This window comes from Nothobranchius furzeri, chromosome 12, assembly GCF_043380555.1.
Source record: "Nothobranchius furzeri strain GRZ-AD chromosome 12, NfurGRZ-RIMD1, whole genome shotgun sequence".
In the NCBI taxonomy this organism is placed as follows: domain Eukaryota; kingdom Metazoa; phylum Chordata; class Actinopteri; order Cyprinodontiformes; family Nothobranchiidae; genus Nothobranchius; species Nothobranchius furzeri.
The window spans coordinates 27,430,332-27,457,699 of record NC_091752.1 but is presented as its reverse complement, the minus strand read 5'-3'; positions in this window follow the sequence as shown (position 1 = coordinate 27,457,699).

Genomic DNA, 27,368 nt, shown 5'->3' with positions numbered 1-27,368 from the left:
ACTATTTCTTCTCAGCCGTAACACAACAGCTCTTATCCTCCCTGACCAGTTGGCAATGCTTGTCAAACTCTACAGCTTTTGGGCTGCTATGTTGAGGGTATGAGCAAAGCAACCCATTTTCATGACCATCATTTTTTGGACGGCTACATCCATGTTGGCAGCATTATCAACTATAACTGCTACCACCTTAGACTTCACCTCATATTCATCTAGGATGGTGTCAATTTCCTCTGCAACAGCAGATCCTGTTTGAGAGACATATCCTGCTCTTGTATGTAGGACCTTTTCTCTCAGCTCTGCATCCACTACGTAATGAACAGTGACTGTGATGTAGTGATCTTGAGCCACACTGCTCCAACCATCAGCGGTGACTGCAACATGGTCCACTGCCTTCAGCTCCTGCTTCACGTTAACCTTCTCAACATTATACCATGCTGGTATCAATGTGTTGCAAAGCTCCTGTCTGTTGGGGTGTGTGTGTGTATGTGGGGGGGGGGGGGGGGGGGGGGGGGGCACTTTATTGAGGGGCCTTTTCATCTCCCTATTATACACAACAACAACAACAACACACGATAATAAACAATCAGTTTTTTTCTCCACCTCAGTCCATTACACCCACACTATGGCAGCTTTAACTCTTACTGCTGGTCCTGCACATTAAAAACATTAACGTTATAAAAATACAGGGAAATTAGCTGACTGCAATGTTTATGGAAGCTAAAATGACAAGTTAGCGTCATTGTTACACAGTTTATTTACCGGCTGCAGCTGATGAAGACGATGATGCCTCGCTTGAATCATTGTCGCTGTTGTCACCACCTGCTGCTGAAGCCGTTTCACCAGTGTCGCTCGCTGGGGAGGGTGCAGATGTGACGTAGGTGCGTGTAGGCCTAGCTAAGCTATCAAAGATTGTGCATTCTTCGGCCTTGAGGAAGATTTGGTGTTTCACAAGGTGCTTCCTCAAATTTGATGTAGCAACATGAATGGCCTCATTTTGTGTCCCAAAGGTCACACTTCCCCAGCTAGGTCATGCTGTCCTGGCTGAACTTCTGTCCCACAGATTATCCATCACAGGAGCCGTAAAGTCTGCTGAACACCATCTTTAATCTGACTGCTTTTATCTGTTTGCTGTTCCTCTGCAAGATGAAGGACACTTCAAGATTTAATTAATACTTTTAATAAACTCTTTTTACTGTTTATTACAATCATCATAAATAATCATCATAAATAACCATCATGGTTCATTATACATGTATTTAATTACTGAAACGACTTATTATTCTTTGGGTGAATAATTATTATTTATGGCAATCAGTAATGTTTAACAGTGTGAAGAAGGTCATTTGCACGTGTACACATCATGCTGAACTGAATCCAGGGTAAAGTTAACCACCTCACATGTCTTTGCTCCATAACAACAAGATTTCTGACGCTGAGAGGGCGTGTTCTGAGGTTTGTTTAAAACCAAAAACTCCTGAGTTCAACTTCAGTTCTTGACCCAACCAGATACTCTCGTGGCGACGAGAGTACCAGAGGACGAGGGTCGGCCGCCCGAAGCCTCACTAAGCTGTTCTGTCACGCCGATAGAATTGCTCTGAATAAACGCCACCTGTAAACAGCTGACGCAAAACTCCTTCAGAGATAAGCCAGACGCAAGCTCCACACCTGTGTACCCTGCGACAACTTTTGGACCAGAGAGTCGGTACCACTCGGGTCTCCCCTACCGGACCGATTACCCAGAGGCTGACAAAATCCTCCCTTTGACCTCCGGATCCACACAGATGGTCGTCTCATTGGGTGAGGTAGAACACAGATTGCGTCCGATGCTGTTCTCTCTGAGAAACAACTCAGTTAGGTGCAAAACTACTTTTTCCACCCAGAACGCGTTTCTTTCTCTGAAAGAAATCTCCTGAGATTCATCCACGCATCCAAACATCGCATTTCATTTTAGTTTCCATCCAGACACAGGGTTGCTTTTAATACCAAGTTTTAATATCAAAACTGTTATAAATTGTCATTCATAAATTGTCATTTTTTTTCAATTGTCATTTCTAAATTGTCATCTTTAAAATTGTTAGTAATAAATTCTAAACTTTTTAAACCTGACTCTTCTTTGAATTGAAACACAGAATGGTGTATATTTGGTTATTGAGTAAGCAAAGATTCCATTAAGTCTTCTGTTTAATAAATAAACTTTTGCTATTCATTTAAATATCTTACTTTAAAAATTAATCTTTGGATTAAATATAGACCAAGCCCGTTGGTGTATGAACTTCTATCGATTGTATAAATATCCTGGACATTCATGCATGAAAATAAGTTCATATGCTAATTTGTTTGATCTTTCTCAGAATCTATCAAAGCAGATAGGAAACGGCGTTAATTCTAGTATGTAGATTACCTGTGCTACATCGACGTGTTACCACCAGTTGCTTTGCACTTCATGCCACACAAGTTGCAGCGGGCGTAATCTCCATTGTCGCCGCATTTATCAAAGTGAAGCCAGACTTTGGAGTGCTTTCTATCAGCCATGCTGTTCGCTCGCTAGCTCGCCTCGCTCTGTCTGGAAGACTCGCTCACACAGCATTTGACGTCATTATGCACTTGCATATGTAGCAACTTATGCCATCTGAATCAGGAAAGGTACCGAAACAAGGTCAAGGTCAAGGTCACATTTATTTCTAAAGCACACTTATTATTGATTACGCAACCCAAAGTGCTGTACAACACAGAAGATAAAATTGCAAAGAAGTATAACTAAAAACCATAAAAATCAGCAAGTTAGGATAAAAACAACATTACATCACACAATTATAAAAATGAGAAAGAATGACAATGACAAAATAAAATCATCCTACATAAAAGCAAGGTTGAATAAATGAGTTTTAAGCAAGGACTTAAAGACATCCAGACTTTGTGAGGTCCTGATCTGCAGAGGAAGACTGTTCCAGAGTGTAGGACCGGCCACAGAAAATGCCCCATCTCCTCTTGTCTTTAGGCGGGCCTTTGAAACTGATAATAAAAACTGTGAGCCCGACCGCAAATTCCTGGCAGGAGTGTAGGGTGACAATAAATCATCTATATAAGGAGGGGCCAGACCATAAAGTGATTTATAAACAAAAAGCAACAATTTAAACTGAATCCTGTAATGCACTGGCAGCCAGTGAAGGGAAGCAAGCACTGGAGAGATGTGATCATGCTTCCTTGTACCTGTTAAAAGGCGGGCTGCTGCATTTTGAACCAGTTGCAAGCGGTTTAAGGACGAATGCCCTAGTCCATAATACAGGGAATTGCAGTAATCTAGTCGACAGGAGACAAAGAGATGAATAACATGTTCAAAGACCGTTTCCGGCAAATAGCACTTAACCTTTGCAAGTTGCCTCAAGTGATAAAAACCAGACTGGACCACTGCACTTATTTGTCTGTCCAATATGAACGAACCATCCATAAAAAAAACCAGGTTTTTCACATAAGGCTTTACAAAATCTGAAAGGGAACCAAGTGGGCTCACCAGACCCTTTAACAGGTCTCAACTGCCAAAAACTAAAATCTCTGTCTTCAGGTCATTCAAATTCATAAAATTCATTGACATCCATTGCTTCAAATCAGCTAAGCAGGCCATTAAAGAAACAGCTGAATCCAGGATGAGTGGGAGATATATCTGAAGCTCATCAGCAAAGCAATGAAAAGTAATGTTGTGTCTGGCGAAGATAGAGGACAATGGTAAAATATACAGTGTGAAAAGTGTTGGCCCTGAAATGGAACCTTGTGGAACACCACAAGTCACAGGTGCTGGTGGTGATGTAAAAGTTCTCAAGTTCACAGAAAAAAGACCTGTCCTGTAGATAAGACTGAAACCAATCAAGCACTGTGCCCCTTATACCAACACAAGACTCTAATCGAGACAACAGAATATCATGGTCAATGGTGTCAAAAGCAGCAGATAAGTCTAGCAGCATTAACGCAGCTGATTTGCCAGAATCAGTGATCATTAATAAGTCATTCACCATCGCAGAAGTGCACTTTCAGTGCTATGCCGTGCTTTAAACCCCGACTGAAATTTGTCTGAAATGTGATGTATGGACAGATAATCCTGTAGCTGTGCATGAACAACTTTCTCCAGAACCTTTGATAAGAAACTAAGACTGGAAACAGGTCTGTGATTAGATAGGCAAGTTGCATCCAGGCTTGGCTTCTTTAAAAGGGGATTCACTATAGCCTGTTTAAAACACAGCGGAACACACCCTGAGAGAAGAGAACAGTTAATTAGTCTGTTCACAGCTGAAGCAACACTGTCAAAGGCCTGCTTAAACATACGAGGTGGAATAACATCAAGTAGACGGACTGAAGGTTTTAAACGATGGACAATATCTGCTAACTCTTTCAAGGAGACAGGTTGAAACTGACACCAATATGTTAAACAATCTGGATAAGAACTTGGATCTAAGATGGAGGATGTTAAAATGGAAGATCTAATCTGTGAAATCTTTCCGACAAAAAAGGACAAAAAGCGGTCACATAATTTTTGAGAAGGTATAAAACTACTTCCAATGATGGGGTTCACAATACTGTTAAAAGCACTAAATCAACCGCGGGCACCTGTTGCTATACATATTGCATCATTGTGTACGTAAAAAACAACTTCAAAATAAAAGCAATGCAGCCTTAGTCCATGCATGAGGTAAAATGAGAAAATACATTTATTTTGTAATTTCCAATTAACCTTACGTGGGCCGGTCAAAGTCAACCAAAGGGCCGTATGTGGCCCGCGAGCCGTAAAATGCCCAGGTTTGCACTAAATACAACCTGCGGTCTGTGACTATTGGTGGAAACAAGGTTGCACATGAACTCAGATTTTGCCTGTTTCACATAGTTCTGATAAACAGTCAGACAGTCTCGCAGTGCAAGTAGAGACACATGGAGCTTGTCCTTCTTCCACTTCCTTTCAGCAAGCCTGCACTCCCGTCTACAGGCACGTGTGGTTTCATTCAGCCATGCCTCCAACGAGGCACCGTTTCATGTCACGTGAATCAGTCCTCGGTCGGTATCATGGAATTCGGTCCATTCTGCAAAAAGTACCGAATACAGTGAATGACTCTGGTCGGATGGTCAAAGGCAAGGTGGAGAACATGTCCGAACCAGCGGGTGAGGTGTTGCGCTGCAAGGCATGATGCTCTTTGCTGGTGTGTGTATTCTCTTAGCAAATGACTGGACATCCGCTGGGGCTACCTGATGTCCTGATGAAGCGCCTCGAGATTTTTATCTTGAGAGGCGCTATAGAAATTATACTTTCTTCTTCTTCTTCTTCTCGATGGTTCTCAAAGCCCTGCTATCAAAGCCATCAATTCTTGCAGCCAGTGTCTTTTTTAAGGGCCATGTCTCTGAGCCGCAGAGCAGGATGGAGATTGTATATTCAGAGCTTCTTCATTCAAGGCAGAAATAATTTACATTGTCGTCTGTATAATAAGTCAATCTTAAAGCTACAGTGTCAAATTAGCAAAACAAGCTAGCTTAAATGCCTTAAAAATGTCTTAATGCCTCTTAACAACATTCTAACTTAGTATAGCTGTAAATATTTTGTGGAGATAAAAATATACTAATAATTATAATCCTGAACTGAAGAACTTAATCTTACTCTGCTTCTCTCTGATGGACACAACTCTTCAAGCTCATCCAGTAATTATGTTTTTGTGTAAAATTTCCCTGAAACCACATGCCTGACAGTCTTGATGAAGATAAAATACGCTAAAGACACGAGGGGAAAGGAGTGGGAGGAAAGTAATGAGGCCACAGAAATTGATGGGTACGCATTCAAACCAAGAGAGGACATTTAGAGCTGTCTGGAAACATCAAGCTGCAAAGATCAGATCAAACCGCAATGAAAAGCAGATGGTAGGAGACATGCACCTCACAGATATTTAGGCACTAATCTGAGGTAGTTTATGGTCAGCTGTTTCTCACAGATTCCATCATTTCAATATTAAATACATACATCGGAATTTCTTCTTGGATTTTGCATTTTCTTTACATTTTTCATCTTCTGTACATTATTTATCTAAAATCTTTAAATATATAATTTTAGTTTTTGAACAATGTTCCTCTTTCTTTATGCTTTCTGACGGGATTTGCGCTTCGGTTTTCCCTTTTTTTCTTTTTCACTCTCAGCCTTTCATCTGACACCATCAGCACTAGTGTTTGTTTTATTTCACACCCTAGCTTTCTGCCCAGGATGTCTGCTGTGTGGTGTTGTGTTATCAATAGACATTAGTTTAAAGTGTTTGATGTGAGTCAATGGAGTCGGTAATAGATTAAAAGAGAGAGGTGTCCGGCTCAGAAAGCTATTGATTTGTGGACTCTCATGGGCTTGGACACCACACCTTATGTATCCCTCCCACATTGTTAATGGGGTCAGATGGACCTCTGGTGTATTTTTATTTTTAATTTTCATGTTTTTTAAGGGATGCATCACTTCACCCCTGCCAAGGCATGAACTTTAAACCCTGTTTAAGCACCCCCTGTTTTGGCGGGGTCATCTGATAGGAAAGTGGAAGGGTTAAGTTTATAAACTGTATTTCTATTTATACTACAATGCAACCGACATTCCTCTTAAACTGTATTTATTACAACCTTATTTATTATAGTTTCAGCACCCCCCCCCCTCCAAGCCCCACGCCCCTCCCCACTCAGTGTGCAATACACAGCTTCCCTGTGCAATACACATCTCTTTCTTAGTAAGTTATATATATATATATATATATATATATATATATATATATATATATATATATATATATATATATATATATATATATATATATATATATACCGTAAATCCTCTAATACAGGCCCGGGCCTGTATTTGACTCAAGCTCATCAAGCTCCAGGCCTTTATTGGAAGGAGGGCCAGTATTAGAGGCAGGCCTCTATTTCTATTTGAGCAAAATGAACTAATGGTTCGCTGGAGTTTTTGACAATTAAAATTGCGCCCACATTTTCAAAGTTAAACACATTTCTTTTAACAACGGTAGTTTCTGCTTCAGCCATCTCACCCCTCCCCCTGCGCAGCAGCCGCAAACTCACTGATGCGCCTGCAGCCTCTCTGAGTTCCTGCTGCTCTAAACATTAAAATAATTATTTCATTTTCTGTTCCTCACTTCTGATGACCTTCAATGGTGTCTGTTTGTTGCAACCAGCAGGTACAAAAACTAACTTTTTATTTGACTATTTTTCTGTCCTGTCTGTTTATTATCTTCCTGCATCTCCTCTCAATCCTAAAGAAAAACTGCTGCCTGGGTTCATATATATTCACCTCATGAGTTACCTTTGAACTGCAGTTCTAAAAGATCTACCGACCGCAAAAACAGCGGAGCGCTTGCTGTTTGGCGGCCGTATCAGTGATCAGTGCATCGGAGGACAAGGTGATGCCCGCAGCGCCCCGCTCCACAGCATGCAGCGAAACGCATCAGGCGCAAATAAAAGACAGAAAACATTAAAGGAAATGAACTGACATGAACGATCGCGTGTCAGTACCTACGGTCTGGCACAGCGCGTTGCTGATCACAGAGAATGTGATCATACGATAATTCAATAGGGAGCGTGGTTTCACAGACGCGGAAGTGATAGCGTCGGTGAAACGCCGGCTGCTCTAGGAAACCCCCGAGCGTTCGAGCGTCAACGAAGTGACACGGAAATGCCGGGCTTTCCAGAAGTAAGTAAGATAACTTACTATGAGCTGATAGTTCGTTGGATTGATTGGTAGGTTGGAAACTCTGATCGTGAATCTGAAGAAACGATGACTGAGTGGTGAGCTGGAAAAGCGACTTCCGTTTATAGCCGCGGTTTGTGACGTAGGTGCGACGTGGAGGGAATCCCCGCGAGGGGCATGCTGGGAGTCCCTACTTCGCGGATTTTCACCTATCGCGGCCAGGTCTGGAACGCATCTACCGCGATAAACGAGGGATTACTGTAGTTCATACACCCCCTACTGCTGATCTCCAGAGTGTTCTGCAGCATAATCAGCACGTTCTCTTTGAACTTGATAGTGTAATGACCTGGCTGGGGTTGTAAGCCAGGTGCATTCTGGGTATTGTGTTATATGTGTTTCCTATCGTTCTGCTAGTTCCTATGTGCTGATTTGCTGTTGTGTGAGTGTTATGTAAGCCACAGAGAAGGTGATGTGTGTTCTGTGGAGCGGGTTGAATTAGCATGGTTAACTGACACCATGACTTTGTGTGGTAGGAGCGTGATAGAGGATCGTGTCTGTAGCGTCTCAAAGCTGAAGAAAAAGCCTCATAAAGGTCTGCGTGAACCCCTACTGCCTTCTGCTGGTTGATTTGGGGACTATAACCCTACAGCTGGGGCGCTCGTACTTACTTCTTACCACATTCCATCCGGCCACAATAAGAGACCGGTCATTATTTACCTCCGCTGACTTTGACACCGGCCAAAATTGGAGACCCGGCTTTTAATTGAATACCGGCCTGTATTAGAGGATTTACTGTATATATATATATATATATATATATAGAGATATTTCCATCCATCCATCCATTTTCATCCGCTTATCCGGAGTCGAGTTGCGGGGACAGTAGCCTAAGTCGAGAGGCCCAGACTTCCCTCTCCCCAGCCACTTGGGCCAGCTCCTCCGTGGGATTCCCAAGGTGTTCCCTGGCCAGGTGAGAGACATAGTCCCTCCAACGTGTCCTGGGTCTACCTTCAGGCCTCCTCCCGATTGGACGTGCCCGGAAAACCTCACCAGGGAGGTGTCCAGGAGGCATCCTGACCAGGTGCCCGAGCCATCTCAACTGGCTCCTCTCGATGTGGAGGAGCAGCGGGTCTACTCCGAGCCCATCCCGGATGACCGAGCTTCTCACCCTATCTCTAAGGGAGAGCCCAGCCACTCTTCGGAGAAAACTCATTTCGGCCGCTTGTGTCCGCAATCTCGTTCTTTCTGTCACTACCCAAAGCTCATGACCAAAGGTGAGGGTAGGAACGTAGATCAACCGGTAAATCGAGGGCTTCGCCTTCTGCTTCAGCTCTCTCTTCATTCACGACAGACCGGTACAACGCCCGCATCACTGCAGATGCAGCACCAATCCGCCTGTCGATCTCACGCTCCAGTTTTCCCTCACTCGTGAACAAAACCCCGAGATACTTAAACACCTCCACTTGGGGCAGGACCTCATCCCTGAACCGGAGAAGTCATTCTACCCTTTTTCGAATCAAGACCATGGTCTCAGATTTACAGGAGCTGATTTTCATCCCAGCTGCTTCACACTCGGCTGCGAACCGCTCCAGCGAAAGTTAAAGACCACATTCTGATGAAGCCAACAGGACCAAATCATCTGCAAAAAGCAGAGACCTGATCCTCAGGCAACCAAAACGGATGCCCTCAACACCTTGGCTGCGCCTAGAAATGCTGTCCATAAAGGTTATGAACAGAACTGGCGACAAGGGGCAGCCTTGACGGAATCCGATTCTCACTGGGAATGTGCTCGACTTACTGCCGGCAATGCAGACAAGCTCTGACACTGGTCATACACGGACCTAACAACCCATATCAGAGGGCCTGGTACCCCATCCTCCCGGAGTACCGCCCACAGGGCCCCCGAGGGATGTGATCAAATGCCTTCTCCAAATCCACAAAACACATGTAGATTGGTTGGGCAAATTCCCACGCACCCTCCGGGATCCCCCCAAGGGTATAGAGCTGGTCCATAGTTCCACGGCCAGGACGAAAACCACATTGCTCCTCCTGAATCTGAGGTTCGACAATCCGACGGACCCTTCTCTCCAGAACCCCTGAATAGACCATACCAGGAAGGCTCAGGAGTGTGATCCCCCTGTAGTTGGAACACATCCTGTGGCCCCCCTTTTTAAATAAGGGAACCACCACCCCGGTCTGTCAGTCCAGTGGGACTGCCCCAAATGTTCACACGATATTGCAGAGCCGCGTCAGCCAACACAGCCCCACAACATTCAGAGCTTAAGGAACTCCGGGTGGATCTCATCCACCCCCGGAGCCTTGCCACAGAGGAGCTTTTTAACCATGTCAGTGACCTCAGCACCAGAGATTTGAGAGCCCAACTCAAAGTCCCCAGACTCTGCTTCCTCACTGGAAGACGTGTCAGTGGGATTGAGGAGGTCTTCAAAGTATTCTGGCCACCGATCCACAACATCCTGAGTAGAGACCAGCAGCACACCGTCCCCACTATAAATAGTGTTGGTAGCGCACATCTCCCCCCACCACCCCCCACCCCCCCCACCCGCGACCCCCAAGGTGCCGGATGGTGGACCAGAATCTCCTCGCCACCAGGCGCTCGCCAATATGCCCCACCTCCAGGCCTGGCTCCAGGGGGACTCGGTGACCCACGTCTGGGTGAGGGAACATTGTTTCCATTCATAGTATTCATCATAGAAGGTCTTCAGGCTGCCCTTTGTATGTATATATATATATATATATATATATATATATATATATATATATATATATATATGTATATATATATGTATATATATATATATATATATATATATATATATATATATATATACACACATATATATATATATATATGTATATATATACACACATATATATGTGCTATTGTGTACCGCACATATAAGGAGGATGCCAAACTGCCTTTCATTGTTCTTGCAACAGTGACAATAGAGATCCAATAAATAAAATTATTAACGGATTGTTAAACTGTTTTTATTAATTCGGTTGGCAACCATGTGTTTGGGATCTTCAGTATTCTAAAAACACTAAAGCAGACAGGAAACCTGCACTCAAAAGGTTGGTCTGTCCAACAGAAGACGGATGCTTGTTTGTGTAGATTTGTACATACAGTATTTCCATTCCTCAGCGTTGTCCCTGGCCATAATCTGTTTGATTAGTCAGCATCAGACTTTCAAGAGCAGTTAATGTCAAGGTCTCCAACCCCGTAAATAGTTCATCTTTGACCATGAACACCTGTTTTGTTTTGGCTGCAGGTTAAAATCTGGAGAGTCGCTGTGTTTTTGACAGCTGCCAGGATGCAGGTACTCGAAGAGTCAGATAGTTTCTGCAGGGTTTAGCGGCAAAGTGCAAACCAATGGGCGACAAGGCCATCATTTCCCCATGATTATTTCACCTAAAATGATGAAACTCACTGTAAATACATTTCTGTTTTCTTTGGTAACACATTTTTGTTTCCATCCTTCCCTATCAATCTGAATCTGAGCCACCATCAGCACATTTGAATGATTCCATCTCTGTATGCAAACATTGAGGCTGATGCTGAATAAGCAGAGAGAGCACTCGAGTGTGGATTCTCAGGGGAAAAAAACTGTCCCTTATGACTTTTGTGATTGGGATCTCAAACAACAAATCCCCAAAAACAAAAACTTTTGCTTTCCTTGAATGTCTGTTGCGATTTATCAGAACGAAGTGTGTCAAGATCCAGAGACAACTTTATTATTCTCTTTAATATTGTGGAAAATATTTTCAAAGAAATCTAAATAAAAAGTAAAGAGTCAGGGTTCAAATTAGGTTGTGTGTAACTGAAAGATATTCACAGTCATAAAATGGGTCATAAAAGTATTGCTGGGCCTTTAAGAATCAGAATCACTTGGTTTTATAGCCACATGTGTGAGAATCACAACATTAGGAAATTGCTGCGGTACTCGGTGCAAAAAGAAAGATAAAAATCTTTTTTTATTTAAAAAAAAGAGATAATCAAATATAGGAAGTAAGAATATAATAATGATAAAATAATAAAATAAAGTGGTTGGTTCGCTGGAGGTTTGACAATTAAAATTGCGCCCACATTTTCTAAGTTAAACACATCTCTTTTAACAACGGTAGTTTCTGCATCTTGCTTCAGCCCTCTCCTCCCTCCCCCTGTGCAGTGGCCACAAACTCACTGATGCGCCTGCAGCCTCTCAGAGTTGCTGCTGCTCTAAACATAATTATTTCATTTTCTGTTCGTCACTTCTGATTACCTTGAATGGTGTCTGTTTGTTGCAACCACCAGGTACAAAAACTAACTTGTTTTTATTTGACTATTTTTCTGTCCTGTCTGTTTATTATCTTCCTGCATCTCCTCTCAATCCTAAAGAAAAACTGCTACCTGGGTTCATATATATTCACCTCATGAATTACCTTTGAACTGTAGTTCTAAAAGATCTACCGACCGCAAAAACAGCGGAGTGCACGCTGCGTGCCGGCCACACCAGTGAGATGAAATAACCAGAGGACAAAACAGGCGATGCGCTCCGCTCCACAGCAGCAAAACGCATCAGGCACAAATAAAAGATAGAAAACATGAAAGGAAATGAGCTGACATGAATGATAGCATGTTAAATTTGTTTTTGAGGTGGCGACACCTAATTTGATAACGTTACTGTGGCCGTGCTCAGGATGCAGATGTCTGGAGCGCGATCAGCGTCAACGATCAGAGCTTTGCATGCACAAGCTGGTCAAGGTTAGGATGGGGGTGAGGGAAAGGTTAAATTGCAAGAGGGTAAAGGTCACAATTTGGTCAAATGTCCGTTTTACGGCGGGCGTCAGATACCGACGCTCTGGCACAGCGACTCGCCTCCCAACGCGCAGGGGCTCTTCACCTGCTGTCTTTTCCGAGGACTGCATCTTGTCGGTCATTATCACGTGACAGTGACTTGTCGTTGAAAGGCATAAAAAGTCACTACAGAGCAGTGAAGTCGACTAGTTAATACAACCCCTACAACACAGGGTCATGTAACTGAAACAAAGTGACTGGAGTGAGCAGTCCTAGGATTGTCATTCATGAGTCCAACTACAGAGGGGAATAAACTGTTTTTTTGGTGAGAGGTTCTGGTCCAAATGGATCAGAACTTTCCTGCCAGATTGGAAACAGGTCAGGTGTTATCAAACCTGCACCCCTTAATGTCCTGGAGGTGTACAGGTTCTGTAAGGAGGGGAGTTTGCAGCCAATGACCTTCTCAGCAGAACGCACAACACACTGCAGCTTCTTCTTGTCTTGGTGTTGGCTCCAGCATACCACACAGTGACTGACGGGGTGAGGATGGACTTGATGACTGTGGTGTAGAACTGCCCAAGGGCGTCAGTTTGTTTTCAGAATTGCTGGGGACAATAACCATACACTTGAGTGGGGTTTAAAAATTGCTGGGGACAATAAAGTAGGCTAGCACAGGGGTCGGCAATCTGCGGCTTTGGAGCCGCATGCGGCTCTTCCATCCATCTGATGCGGCTCTCTGTGCTTGTAAAATAATGAATGGATATTTAAATAAAATGCTTTATATTTTACTGCATTAATTTTACATCTGTATGCCAATTCTAAATGTAAAGATTGTCTGCGTAAACCTGAACAGGTCCAACCCGGTCTTACTGTGAGACCGGGTTGACGGGTCACGCTTGTACGTATACGCTAGTGCGTAATCATATAGGCACTTTATGAGCTGAAGACAATGTGAGATTCTGGGATTCTCCTCAGACGGCTCCTGGATGTGTCGCCACATTGGAGACAGGAACAAGCACAATTCAGCCAAAGTTTCATAATCAGGGAACATTTTCTAAGTGACAAGTCTCTCTGAGAGACAGGGTTTGGAAAACACTCGCTTCAGTGGGAGGAATCTTCCCGCATGCGCTCTGGGTGGCTCTGGAGTTAATCAAGTTTAATTGTTTCTCTTTGCAACAATCTTCACAGGAAGGCAAAACAGTTAAACGGCAGGTTACATATATTTCCATTTGACTTTTATTTTGACAGATGAACTCAAGGATGTTGCTTGGTTTGAAAGAATTACCCCGACGCACACTGATGCGCATGGATGAGCTGACATTTTAATCGTTAACGCACATCGCGGAGGTAAAATATTCCCATCAGAACATCAGAGCTTTATACTGGACACTGTGTTCAGCGCGGCTCGGAGCGCCCACGGTGGAAAGTGAGCTGAAGATCTGGGGTTTGCAGCGCAGTGCAGAACCACAGCGCATGCGATAAGATTTCCTCCCACTGAAACAGTCTGGAAACCCGGTCTCTCTGAGGGATGTGTCACTTGGAAAAATGTTCTTTTTATGAAATTATGAAACTTTGGCTGAACAGCGCTTGTTCCCATCTCTAATATGGAGACGCATGACGCGTAGAGACATTTGCTCACGCACAAAGTTTATGTGGAGCAGAAGCGGTCGGGCCACGGCAGGTGAAATGTTCCTAGCCTACATGAAGTGAAACTGTTTAATTGTAACATTAATATGTTACTGGACACGCTTTTCTGGTTGGTTAGACCAGTGTTTGAAGTGGAAAACACACACACACACACACACACACACACACACACACACACACACACACACCAATTGAAATAATGCTGATAGCATGGACTAGAAGACAGGTGGTGGTTTACGTATTTAAATGATGATCAGGCTGCTGTAAAATGTAATCTCCATCCACATCCAGACACAATTATCCTCTATTCTTTCTCTATTTGCTCTGCTCTTGTCTGGGCTGATCAGCTGATGGTGCGCGCGGCGCGCCTAACTAGCGGCTGATGCACATTTTACGCATTTGGAGAGGTGGATTGGACGCTTTGCTTTTACTGGAAGATGGTCCACTTAACACACGGGTGTAGACTAAATATTAATGACAAATGAATGAACATTAAATTGTGATTTTTTACTTCATATTTTATGAATAAAAAGGACGGGGGAACACATTTATGACATCTTTTTAAACTAAATTTTCTAGCGCGACCTGCCTGCTTCACTTAAGTCACTGCTTATTAAGGTCTGTCCAAAATTACTGTGGGAAACGGGTAATAATGGCTCTTTGATGGGAACAGGTTGCCGACCCCTGGTATAAGTTCTGAGCTGGTAAAACAAAAATCCTCATCAGCAGGCGTTTTTGAAAGTGGGGGGGACACAGCTGCCAATCACAAATTTTGCCGGGGACATGTCCCCGGCGACGCCGGTTAAAATGACGCCTATGGAACTGCCTCATCGACTGTGCTGACAGGTTGAATTTCTTCAGTTGCCTCAGGAAGTACATCCTCTGCTGGGCCTTTTTTTGACAGAGGTTTGTTTATGTTTATGTTTATTTATTTGACAGATGCTTTTTATCCAAAGCGACGTACAATTATTAACCTATAACGCCGGGGACACACCGGCCGCGGAAGCGCCGCGAAGCGCCGAGAAGCGAATCGCTCACGAAATTCGGCCGCTGCTCGCCGCTTCTCAGTTCAGATCAGACGCGCCCCAGTCGAGGCGCGCCTCGGCTCAGCTGTAGTTTTTCTTTTAAACACTTGGTGTCCTCCATTTCCTCTCTGCCTTTTCTCAGCTCTTTTCCTACGTTTGAGTGTTTGTGCGCGTGCGCGCGCGCGCGCGTGTGTGTGTGAACCTATGGTATGAGTTGTTTCTGCCAGTTGAATCTCTTGGAACCCGCTCCAATTCTGCAGCTGTATCTTAGCAGTTTCTTCCGACATGGGTACGTAAACAATCATGTTTTTCGGGGGTCGTACAGCTCCTTGTGTTTCTCAACTTCCATAATTAATTTAAAGTCATCATCCTAACTGCTTGCCTCAGACTTTCTGCCTCTCTGTCCTGTTTGCTCCGGTGAAAAGACACCCAAAACCACTCCCCCCTTCACGTGGTCACACACGCACACAAGTTCGATGTGTGTGTATGTGTGTGCGTGTTCGTGTGGTTTTTCTGCAGTGTCTGTTTACGAACACATTTGACTATTGCGGAATTTTATTTTGAAATGCTTTATTTTGTTAACTTTACCGGCCTGCCTCTTACGTCTATGTTTGACTTCCTGCCAGAATTGACGCGATTCACCCGCGGCTCGCGAAAAAAATAGAGCCAACGCCGAAATGATCGCTGCACGGCGCGGGCTGGAGCGCCGGCGCGCGCCGGCGCGAGGCGATTCGCGGCGCTTCGGCGGCCCATGTGGTCTATAGAATAGCTTAACAAGGGCGCCGAATGAAGGCGGTCCCATTTTCGCGGCGCTTCCGCGGCCAGTGTGTCCCCGGCCTAAGGCAGGGGTGCTCACACTTTTTCAGCTTGCGAGCTACTTATAAAATGACCAAGTCAAAATGATCTACCCTACTGCAAAACATGCAAAACCACATGAGCCAATATAGCCATGAGTCAGTAGTCAACACAACATAATTAACTATGTAAACTTGTGTCATTACCTGAGTTTATTCTGATGACTTGCACTGAATGGAATCAGCCAGGGATGCATAGTTCGGACAGTAACAGCTCACAGCCAGCCTCAAGCACACTTCCAGATTTTCATCAGTCATGGTGGAATGGTACTTGGACTTGATGATCTTCATGTGTGAAAAGGCTGACTCACATAAATAGGTGGAGCCAAAAAATGCAGTCAAAAACATGGCACATTTCCTCATGTTGGGGTACTTAACCTCTGTGAGTAAGTTCCAGAACTGTTCATGAGCTCTGGACTTTAGCTGAATGTCGGCTTGTAATGTAAAAATCTCATCTTCCACTTGAGGAGTGTTCAGGTGAAACAGTGTTGCAATTTTTGATGAAAGTGAATCAACTTCAGCATCTTCCCGAAAAGTATAGCACATGAATGTAGCAGCTGGCTCGAGCAAAGTAAAGTCTTGAAAGCGTTTGTCAAACTCTGACAAACAACTGTCAATCTGCTCCGTGTAGCGAGCAATGTCAAGCTGCACACTGGCCTTCCCTTGCATCTCCAGCTCTGATGCCAGGTTCTGGAAGTTTGTCAAATCACGGCGCTGCAGTTTTGAGGAGTAATGTTGCATCTTTCGTTTGAAAGCATTAACTGAGCTGATCATATTGATCACTGTTTTGTCTTTTCCTTGCAGCTCTAGATTAAGGTCATTCAACATGCTTGTCAGATCAGTTAAAAATGCTAAGTCTAACAGCCACTGACTGTCATTTAGTTCCTTGCTCTCTGCATTTCCAGCTTCATGAAAAAAAATCCTTTATTTCTGGACAGAGCTCTCAAAATCTTTGCAGGAATTTCCCTCGACTGAGCCATCTCACATCAGAGTGCAGCAACAGCTCAGAGTGGTCGCACTCAGCCTTCTCCAGATGCGCATGGAATAGTGATCTGGCACGAAGAGAACAGACAATCTTTGTTGCTACGTCCATGATCTCTTTCATGTTTAGCATTTTAGCGCATAACACTTGTTGATGGATTATGCAGTGGTAATTCAGGAAGTTCGGAAAAGCATCATCCTCTCTGCACTTGGCAATAAATCCATTCAAACGGCCAACCATTGCTGGTGCTCCATCCGTGGTGATGGACACTAGTTTATGCACTGGGAGCTGGGTTTTCTCGATAAAGTTTTTAAACGACTGAAATATGTCCTCTCCTCTGGTCTTTTCTTTCAAGGGCAGCAATGTTATTAGCTCCTCTTTTGCAGAAATATCAGTAAACACCATACGAATGAAAATGCACATCTGGGCTGTGTCACTCACGTCCGTAGATTCATCCAACTGCAGTGAAAAACACTCGCGATCTGTGATGTCCTTCCAAAGTCGCTGGGTCAAATCCTCAGCAATGTCTTCACTGCACCATTTAACTGTACTTCTTGACAGCTGGAGAGCTTTGACCGAAGATAATATTTCTGCCTTGTTTTTAAAATCTTGGAACAATGAGTCAGCAGCTTCAACGAATGCCTCTTTTATCATCTCCCCGTCTTGGAAGAACTTCTGTTTTTTAATAATGAGGTGCCTCACCCGGAACGATGCTTCGGTGGCAGCTTTGGCTTTTGAAGTATGTTGTGAGAAAAGTGATTGCTGTCCAGACAACTGGCCTTTTAGTTCCTTCACCTTTCTCTTTCTCAGTTCGCTTTTCGGCGGGAAGTCTGTGTCGTATTTCCCATGAACAGTCCGAAAATGCCGCTCCACATTTCCTTTCTTTGGTAACGCTATGGCAGACTGGCAGATGAGGCAAACGCACTTCGAAAATGTCTCCGTGAAAAAAAAGTCCTCCTCCCATTCCGTATGAAAGTGATACGTTTTTTTCTTTTTACATAGGCCACTCATTTTACCTTTCTGAAGAAACCCGAGCGCTAAAAATGGAATACTACTTGCTGACTAGTTTGCTAGTTTTGCTACTGTTGTGCGCCGCCTTACGCATGCGCAGTGATCTATGACCGGAAGAAAATATACCACGTTTGACATCTCATATAATGTTGTTCCTCTCCACTGCCTGGTTAAATCAATGAAAAACACACCACTGCTCATCTCAAACCATGCTTGGATTAAATAATTCATGAGGTCACACGTATAGACGTAATCTATGTAAATAAGAAGTTGGATCTTTGAAATAGACTTTTATTTTGGAGTACAGAAAGTGTGTGTGATTTCCTGTCTAGCCCTATGTAATTTACGGTTATTGACACGGCTAGCAGTAAAAATAGAACCCAATCCTCTTTGACGGCGCAGCCGGTTTAGATCACTTTTATAGACTATATTGGATTCTTTTTGAAGTGGTGATGTAAAAACTGACTGGCTGCTATATATATATATATATCAAGTTACAGGATGGCTGATAGGCTGACATAATTTTTCATGAGATCTACCCACACTACCGTTGCGATCGACTGGTAGATCGCGATCGATGTAATGAGAACCCCTGCTATAAGGCATTTTATGAGAGGTGATGGTGGGCTCCCACCTAGGAAGCGACTTGAGTCCACCATTGTGATTGGAGTGTCAGACAGGGTTATGGGGGGGGGGGGGGGGGCTGTGTGCTACCTAAAGTCCACAACAACCGTGTAAGTATTGTCTAACATTCGTGAAGTACGCAGCAATTATCTGAGGGTTTGACCACGTTCCAGAAGCGCGCTGACATGCCATGCTCTGTTAAATTTACATTTGGAGTTATTTTTTCTGCACTACTCTTCTGGAACGCCTCAAGCTCAACAGTTCAGAACGTAGGCAGGAAGTCAAACATAAAAGCAGTGGAAAACATCCAGAAACTTTCAAAATAAAAGACACACACATTTGCAGTGGCTTAATTAGTAAAAAAAAATAAAGCATGCCATCCTCGAATCATGATCATGATAACAAATTTTACTTTCTTTGATATGTAAAGTGCTATTACTAGTTTACCTGCTGAATTAATTATAGAATCACTTAAAGACAATAAAGTTTATCTCTTGCTAAATGAAATATGTATTAAGAAATCACAATGTAGCCATAGAAATACTACTTGCTATCTTCAGTGTGTGTGTGGTGTGTGTGTGTGTGTGTGTGTGTGTGTGTGTGTGTGTGTGTGTGTGTGTGTGTGTGTGTGTGTGTGTGTGTGTGTGCGCGTGTGTGTGCGTGTGTGCGTGTGTGTGTGTGTGTGTGTGTGTGTGTGTGTTTTGTTACATGCTTGCTTAGTATGAGAGTTACTGGTCAGGATGCCTCCTGGTTTCCCAGCTGGAGGGAGACCCAAGGGAAAACCCAGAACACACTGGAGGGATGGACTACATCTCTAGGCTGGCCAGGGAATGCTGTGGGATTCCCCCGGAGGAGCTAGCACAAGTAGCTGGGTAGAGGGAAGTCTGGGGGTTTGGGCTGCTGCCCCCACGACCTGACTCAGGATAAGCGGCTGAAAAAGGATGGATGGATGAATAGCGTAATGAACTGACCTGTATTAGAATGCTTACTTTGTGAAGAGCCTTGAGATGACTCTTGTCCTGATTTGGTGTTATATAAATAAACTGAATTCAGTTGGATTGAATCTGTGAAACCTCTCATTCGCTTGTTATTGAATCATGTGTGGTCTTGCAATTCTCCGGTGATCTCCTGACCTTGTGGAACCAGCTGCGTGGAACTCTTTTGAGTCTGAAATGTTCCTAGTGGGAAGCACTGATATTAGAAAATATTTAAGTTTTCCTAAAAAAAAAAAAAAGAAAACCACTAGTCTAGTAGAGTTGCTTGTGGCTGTTTAGAGACATGCAGTTATTAATATGTAAATGAGGAAACTCTTCCTGAACAAGTAAATACAAAAAGGCTGATTACAGTTTTCTGGCATAAGTCTGACCTTTGACCTTATTTTAATTTACTTCCCATTTATTCCTGATACGATAAAGTAGACGCTCATTTTGATTCCACAATGTGGTCTGCTATGAGATGCCTCAGCAGAAAGACATTATTCAGACAGTCCCTACCTAAAAGCTAAAGTGCATAATTGGAGCCTTTTTATAGACTTTAAACATGTTTGCATGATTTATGAGGAAGTTGTAGCACAACGGAGGCCAACCAATCAACAAAAGTTCGCTCTGTTCTTTGAAGGCGTTGTGTTCCTCAAGGTGAATGATTTTATCCCGTGGAGCAATCAGCCTCGGCCCTTGGATGAACAGCTCTTCTTGGCAGCTAATTATTTTTTCTTTCTCTAGTAAAACTGAATAATAACATAAGAAATATAAATAGTATTAGAAGTTATAAATGAGCTCAAATTGTTGTTGAATTAGCCCCCAAAATATGACAAATCGTATGGGAAAACTCCATTGTACAAAATATTCATGATATTGGGGTAACTTTAGAGTTAAGCCATGTTCTCACTGGGCTGCTATGGTTGGTCGAAATGTGTGAAAAATAAATTGTCACAGTCATAACAGTAACATTAAACCCTTCTCAATTTTACTTCTGCAAGTCAGTAAATGCCTTTTGTCCTCATGGGCTTCTGTAGAAGGAAACATGGTATCTAATATGGTGTCGCCCTGACTTAGACCCGCTCCCATGTATTTTAGACCTGATTATCATGGTTATGTGTAGGGCTCGGTGATATATCGATATTTTTAAAATATTAGTATATTTTTTAAACAAGATATAAGATGACTTTTATATCTTTATATCGATATAACTGGTCAAACTGCTATGCTAGCAATTAGCCGCTATGCTAGCGACATGTTGCTCCTTCTCTAAGCAGCTATTACGTGTATTCTCACAAGTTTGCTCAATCTCAGAGCCTCTGGGTAAATGTGCTGCTCGAAACTTTGCATTTGGCGTCCTGGTTTTTGATTATTTGGGGACGTTCAACGTCAACGGAGTTCTGTTTATCCATCCTGCTCGTGCGGAGACAAGCCAAACCCCTCCCTCCCCTGTGCAAATGGGAAACATCTACGGATAGCCGGAGTGACCAAATTACCTCAAACGTATTGTAAGGGTTAGAATAGTAAACTATAGGGTTAACATTTTATTTTGAAGGCAAGCTCAGAGGGTGAAATTTAGATGAAAATTAAATAATTTTACATTAATTAGAAATATATAAATAAAAGTGCCTGTGGGACATGTGATACACCTCTAGCTCTCAACTGTGTGTGTGTGTGTGTGTGTGTGTGTGTGTGTGTGTGTGTGTGTGTGTGTGTGTGTGTGTGTGTGTGTGTGTGTGTGTGTGTGTGAGAGAGAGAGAGAGAGAGAGAGAGAGAGAGAGAGAGAGAGAGAGAGAGTTAACAGACAGCTGTACCAGTGTTTCTAACCCCGGCTTTCCACAGCAGCCGTCAGCAGCACGTTACTGCAGCAGCACGTCATAGCTGCTGATAGGAACCGCTGTGGTCAACAGAACCTTTTCCACTGGAGCCGTCAGCAGCGCGAGTCGGCCGCGTCTCAGGAGCAGCATGTCGCGGCCTTTACGCGCCGGTTCTATTTTCTACGCGCGACGCCTCTGAAACGGGTCAAGTTTGACATTTTTGGGGAAGGAAAGACAGGAAATCGGACGCGGAAATGGAGAGAAGCTCCCGAGATTTTCATAATAAAGAAACGTACTGCCTTCCGGTTGCTTGACTTTTAAAAAAAGTTACTAAATGTGCAGCCCCGTGAGAAGTTATCACCTAGCTAGCGGTCTCCTTTGTTTTTCAGGTCCGTATTGGCGATTATAAAACGGACAGAACATAAAACACAAACCTTTTGGAGCCATGTTGTAGTTTTCTCCTGCTTGTTGTTGTGTTTACTGACGACGTCACTCGTGTGACTTCGTGCTCGGTCGGTGACAGCTGCTCCCCTGCTGCTTCGCGTCTCGTGGGAAGGGCCAAGCAGCAGTTTATGCGAGCAAGACGTGCTGCTGCAGTAACGTGCTGCTGACGGCTCCCGTGGAAAGCAGGGGTAAAGCTCAGATCGGTAGAGAATAGGCACTAAGGTTAAAGTTTGACAAGAATCAATACATTTTTATGCATTTAATTTACTGATTTATGTATATAATTTCTCAAAACAGCCTGAAGTGATTTAACTCGTAAATATTTTACAGGAGAAAAAATATCAAGATATAAGTTTTTGTCCATATCGCCCAGCCCTAGTTATGTGCTACAAAGCCGCAATATTTTTCAAGAACCATTTCATCATTTTCAACAGCATTGTGACGAACCCAGAGGTTTCTGTCCTGCTGTACACCTGGTGACACGCGGCTGCAGGCCTCAAGACCCACAGTGCTACCATTCACCACCAGAGACCAGCAGGGTGATGAGGAGCAGCTGTCACTAATTATCAATCAGCTGCCCCTGAAGTCTTTTTAAGCCTCCCTTGGTCTTCAGTCAGGGAGACACAGTGACAGAGGAGAATTGGTGTTTAAACTTTTAGCTTCTCTGTTTTGTACCTTGCCCAAACTGTGCTCTCCATTCCTGGGGTTTATGGTTTTTGTTTATTGCCCCGGTTGCTAATGATACTTTGTGTCCTTGTGCCACAGTTTAGTGTTTTGTTAGAATCTCCCAATCCTCAGTTTAGTTTGGCTTTAGTTGTTTGCCTATTGAGGATTTTTAGTTAAAGGAGATTTCTAGTTTGATAGTTGTGGGTCTTTTGTGTTGTTTATATGATAATGGGTTTTGGTTTATTCTTAGAAATCCCATTTTGTGGTTGTTTAGTTAAATTTGGAGTTTGTTACCCATGTGGTTTCCTCTCTCTGGTTTAAAACCAGAGAGAGCGCTTTAAGTTAGTTGTTGTTTGGCTGCTCCCTATTTTTAGCAGAGGGAGTTTATTTCAGTATAACTATTGAATACCTTTTATCCCACTTTTGTTAATAGACCTTTTTTAAACCTACCATTCTCCCCCCTCCTTCCATTCACTCATTTAACATTCCAACTGACACCATCCCTAGGATTCATTCCCTTTTTCTTTATTTTATTTTACTCTGTGTTCTCCCTTCACCGCTCATAGATGCCAGAGGGGACGTAACAAGCATTTGGACAGATACTTCCAAAAATTATTGGTAAAAACTACACATTGTCTCTTTAAGAACTTAGGGTAAATGTTGTTACCCGTGGAGCAGAAAGCACACAACCTTGGTGTGAGTCATCAGACTTTGATGGTCCTTCATCTTATTCAATAGAGAGAATGCAATGCCGATTGTAGTTTTCCGGCGCTGTAGTTTCTGGATTTGTTCAGGGTGCTGCACCTGCTCATGACATTATCATACTACGGAAATACTACTTGGCCAAAATACATAGCATCTCTTTTAGGATTCTGTGCTTACACCTATGTTTTGGAAAGAGTTTAGCAGTTTTGTGTTTTCTTACTACCTAAATGTTTTCAAACGTGGTAATATAACTTCCGTAAATCGTACATATAGCCAATCATGTAGTGTAGCGTCATCAACAGGCACAGGACACCGAGCCGGCCAGAAGGGGAACATGGTTTCTAATATGTGCATCCCCAAGACGCTAGACCTGTGCCTCATGTAATGTACCAAAAGGGTCAATTTTCACCTACACATTGACCAACATAGTAACCTTTCATCTACAGAAATAAATCCACTTTCTATTTGGCCTTCCAAATCCGGAAGGTTTTGCTCAGTGCTTGCTAACATACCATGAAGACAAGATCATACACACTCTGCGTAAAAGCCTGGCTGCTGCGTCCCTCAATCTGAATAAAAGGTGAACCTACTCAAATCCTACAAGACTTTACAATTTATAAGTTAATTAATCATATGTGATGAATGAACAAGATGTTTAAATGAAATGTTTGAATGGCCTGTGCTTCAATCAATGAATTTGAAATTAATATTGTTTTTACAATGATCCATTTATATCACAAATCAGTATGTGCTTGATTTATCAAGTTAATCATTGTTTACATTCATACACATTACAATAAGATACATATTAAGGTTAATATTCACCTCACATAAGAGTTTTTAAGATTCTTATTCACAGTGTTAAGAAATCTTTGTATCTGAGGAGGGTGTGGCTTTCTGGGGGATGTTGGTAAAACTCCAAACGTGTCAAATTCTGATTTGCCGAAACTTGACAAAAAGTCATAACATGGTGGTTTAATAAAACAAGAATTACTTCCCGGTTAATTCAGTTTCCAGCTGACTCCCGATTCGGCCACATTGGGAAAGAAGCATCTCTTTTGAAACTATCTCCTTTGACCTTAAGACAAAAACTTTTCTGCGACGTTGCAAGTGATTACAGACACAACAGCTCTTTTCAGAGCTACTTCAACTTTCAGACATCCACCTTGGACACCTAATCTGCAGACCCTGGGTTGCATCTCATGGCCAGGGAAGCTAAAGTCAGGGGAAGAACACCTTTTTCCACTACACCCATGTACTTAAGACCCGATTTTTATTATATATTACGAAGCCCCCAATATTTTTCACCAGTTGGACATCATTTTATTAATTTTCAACATTTTGTTGGATATTTCCTGAGATTAAAGGTAAAACTACACATTGTCACTTTAGGCGTAATTGAGATATAATTAAGATACTTTAGGACTAAATTGCAAGAATAAAATTTGCATGGCTTTTGCAGAAGTGGAGCCTGTCGGTAAAGTGTTTCTTTTCTGTCTTTAGTTCTGCAGACCATTCATTGCAGCACAAAAATACTTAAAGATACAGTGGGGCAAAAAAGTATTTAGTCATCCACTGATTGTGCAAGTTCTCCCACTTAAAATGATGACAGAGGTCAGTAATTTACATCATAGGTACACTTCAACTGTGAGAGACAGAATGTATAAAAAAAATCCATGAATTCACATGGCAGGATTTTTAAAGAATGTATTTGTAAATCAGGGTGGAAAATAAGTATTTGGTCACTTCAAACAAGGAAAATCTCTGGCTCTCACAGACCTGTAACGTCTTCTTTAAGAAGCTTTTCTGTCCTCCACTCGTTACCTGTATTAATGGCACCTGTTTGAACTCATTATCTGTATAAAAGACACCTGTCCACAGCCTCAAACAATCAGACTCCAAACTCCACTATGGCCAAGACCAAAGAGCTTTCGAAGGACACCGGGAAAATAATTATAGACCGGCAACAGACTAGGAAGAGTGAATCTACGGCAAGCAGCTTGGTGTAAAAAAATCAACTGTGGGAGCAATTATCAGAAAATGGAAGACATACAAGGCCACTGATAATCTCCCTCGATCTGGGGCTCCACGCAAGATCTCACCCCGTGGGGTCAAAATGATCATGAGAACGGTGAGCAAGAATCCCAGAACCACACGGGGGGACCTGGTGAATGACCTGCAGAGAGCTGGGACCACAGCAACAAAGGTCACCATCAGTAACACACTACAATGGCAGGGAGTCAAATCCTGCATTGCCAGATGTGTTCTGCTGCTGAAGCCAGTGCATGTCCAGGCCCGTCTGAAGTTTGCCAGAGAACACATGGATGATACAGCAGAGGATTGGAAGAATGTCATGTGGTCAGATGAAACCAAAGTAGAACTTTTTGGTATAAACTCAACTCGTCATGTTTGGAGGAAGAAGAATACTGAGTTGCATCCCAAGAACACCATACCTACTGTGAAGCATGGGGGTGGGAACATCATGCTTTGGGGCTGTTTTTCTGCTAAGGGGACAGGATGACTGATCCGTGTTAAGGACAGAATGAATGGGGCCATGTATCGTGAGATTCTGAGCCAAACCTCCTTCCATCAGTGAGAGCTTTGAAGATGAAACGTGGCTGGGTCTTCCAACACGACAATGATCCCAAACACACCGCCCGGGCAACAAAGGAGTGGCTCCGTAAGAAGCATTTGAAAGTCCTGGAGTGGTCTAGCCAGTCTCCAGACCTCAACCCCATAGAAAATTTGTGGAGGGAGTTGAAAGTCCGTGTTGCTCGGCGACAGCCCCAAAACATCACTGCTCTCGAGAAGATCTGCATGGAGGAATGGGCCAAAATACCAGCTACTGTGTGTGCAAACCTGGTAAAGACCTATAGTAATCGTTTGACCTCTGTTATTGCCAACAAAGGTTATGTTACAAAGTATTGAGTTGAATTTTTGTTATTGACCAAATACTTATTTTCCACCCTGATTTACAAATAAATTCTTTAAAAATCCTGCCATGTGAATTCATGGATTTTTTTTCACATTCTGTCTCTCACAGTTGAAGTGTACCTATGTATAAGATGCAAATTGTTCCAAGAACTGGATAAATATAGGATTGATATATAATAATGTACCCACATATAATTAATGAAATGACAACTGCAGATATTTTGACCTTGTATATAAGAAGTCACACTTAAGCATTAGACCAGTTATTTAGTTATTTATTTGCTCTATTTGGGGGTTGGGTATGTGGCTAGGAATTGAAGTTGTAATTGTAATTTGTGAAATGTTACTGTATATGTTTAAGATACTGTAAAGAATAATACATCTATTAAAAAAACAGGAATGTGTCAGATATTGGGCTTAACTCACAAATAAAAGAGAAGGAAAGGAAGACGTCTTTATTTTTTTGGCTCTGTTGGATTGTTCTTGAGCAGATGGTTTTATAACAGCAAGTACATTCATGCTTCTTTTTTTCCACACAAGGTCATGGCACAATTTATCTGTATTAGGTCAGGTCAATGAGAAAATGCTATTGAACATTGACCTTGATCAGATGTAAAACCAAGTCATGGTCTTTATTCCAACCTGACCCAGACATACAGACTCTGCGGTCACACGCAGTCATAGCAGTTAAATTCAAATACAGACCACTCTCTGCTCTTTTCAGACAAAAATTACATGTTTTGCTCTGAACTGTGACCCAGAAAAGATTTAATACTGGTAATGTCCACAGGTTTACCCCAAGGATCATCACAAAGCAACTCTCTGAAAGTTTTAAGACTTTGAAGTGGCTGACCGATTAAAATTGTTTAAAATTGATGGTCTTGATGGTTAGTGGATGGACGATGGAAAGTATGAGGATGCACATTTTATCCTGCATCATTAGTGACTCAGACAAAGTGTGTGAATGTGATTTAAAGTGACAGTGTGCATTTTTCCTTGCAGGCAAGCTGTATTTTTGTGTTGGACTAAGACCTTACCAACGCATGCTCATTAGAGTCAAAAATCCCTGGGAGCGCAACCTCCAGCAAAATAACAAGCACATCAGACTCCCTTTCATTACCGGCAACGGGTGAAAAGGTAAAGCATCATGCATGTTTATGAATGGCCTAAGTTTTGTAACCG